We start from the raw sequence: 2,012 nt of genomic DNA, 5'->3' as shown, positions 1-2,012 counted from the left end.
TTTAATATTAGAGAAGCATGATAAAGCATTTGCTTTAGGAATGAAGTAGCATGATCTCTGTAAATTTATTCTTAACTGGTTTCATTAGTTGTGTGTGTGTGTGTGTGTGTGTGTACACACATGTATGTGCAGAGAGAGGTCAAAAACAATGTAAAATTAATAAATTACTTTCTATGGGATATCATTTTTACTTTTCTATATATCTGAATTTTTTAATAATCAGTAAAAAATAAAGGAAAAGTGATAATATTGGGAATGATGATGGTGTTACAATTCAAGAGATTCTGATGCAGTCAGAGGACCTTAATAAAAGCAAACTTACCAATGTAAGTAAGCAAAGTGGTTGTGATGAAAAGGATGAAGATATTCAAGAGGAAGTGATGTAAGGACAAATATCACATAAAAGCAACTCAGAGATATTTCACAACACTGAAATTGCATAGAATAAAATAATGGAAACTGATCTTAAAGTCGAAAATAGTATGATAATTTGTCAAAGAATAGAAAAGATACTCACTGTCACGAATTTCACAAAAACAAAAACTGTTCAAAGTATTCTTGATACTAATTTTTACACTTCTGCTACATTTTTACATATATAATCTATTTTATTTTGCTGTTGTCATTGTTGAGAATATACACAGCTGATACATCAGTTCAACAATGTCTATATATACAGTTCAGTGATGTTGATTAGTTTTAGCCATTTGTGCAACCATTTTTGCCCTCTTTTTCAGGTTTTTCCTGCCTCATTAAAGAAACTCAGATTCCTAAGATTCCTATCTAATCATTCTGGTTACTTGATCCATATATATATAGATCTTAAAACAATACACTGTTCAAGGAAACAAGAAACCCTACACAGGGTCCCTATGGGTTGGAACCGACTCGATGGCACTTAACAACAACAACCACAACATGTTTGATTTTAAGAAGTCTTTGGGGGATATTTTTAGTTCAAGATTTAAGGGTTATATCAGGGCAATCATTTCAAAGGATCATCCACCCTTCATAATTCCAGAAAGACTGGATTCCATATGAATTTGAGATTCTGTTCTGTTCTTTATTCTTCCTTTTTTATCAAGATTCATCTATGAAACTTTTTCTCAAAATGTTCAGTAGTAGTATCTGGGCACCAAACAGTACTACCAGTTCCAAAGGGAACAGTTGTTTAATTAAGCCAAATAGCAACACATTTCATTTTTTCTTCTATTCCTGCCTCTCCTTCCTCTGGTGCTCCAGACAAATGGATACTAATTCTTGTGCCTTGGAGACCTGTTGAAAGCTTTTTAGAGCCTAGGCACTATGCAAGAAACTAGGAGATACAACAGAAACACTAGAATGTTATTAGGTAATTAACTGTAAGTCCCATGAAACCATGACCATAAACCTCCAAACCAAGGCACCAAAAATATTATGAGATACTTGATTGTGCATAAGCAGTGTCAGTAGCTACTCTGTTTTGTTTTTGTGGTCGTTGTTGTAAATATATCTATCACACAATTTTTGTCAATTCAACTCTTTACAGGTGTACAACTTATGGAAGTAATAACAACAATAGACTATACAACCCTACCCATAATTAATGACATTTTTGTATCACCATTAATCCCCCTTTAACCATCCTACCACCACTCATCTGTCAGTTTGTCATATTGTGGTAGCTTGTGTGTTGGTCTGACTCTGGAAGCTATACAAGTGGTATTTTAAATGCTAGTAGGGTCACCCATGATGGACAGGTTTCAGTGACATTTCCAGACTAAGACAGACTAGGAACAAGGCGAGGGAGATCACTTCTAAACTGTGAGTCACTGAAAACATTATGAATAACAGTGAACATTTCCTAGTACGGTGTCAGAAGATAAGCCTCTTAGGTTAGAAGACCGAGGAAGACTTGCTTCTTCAAAATAGAGTTGACCTTTGGAGCAAAGATTTCAGGCCCTACATTTGCTGATGGGGTATAACTCAAAAAAGTGGCAAACATCCATTAATAAATGGAATATGGAATGTAC

This window comes from Chrysochloris asiatica, unplaced genomic scaffold (assembly GCF_000296735.1).
Source record: "Chrysochloris asiatica unplaced genomic scaffold, ChrAsi1.0 scaffold00427, whole genome shotgun sequence".
In the NCBI taxonomy this organism is placed as follows: Eukaryota; Metazoa; Chordata; class Mammalia; order Afrosoricida; family Chrysochloridae; genus Chrysochloris; species Chrysochloris asiatica.
This window is presented reverse-complemented; position numbering follows the sequence as displayed.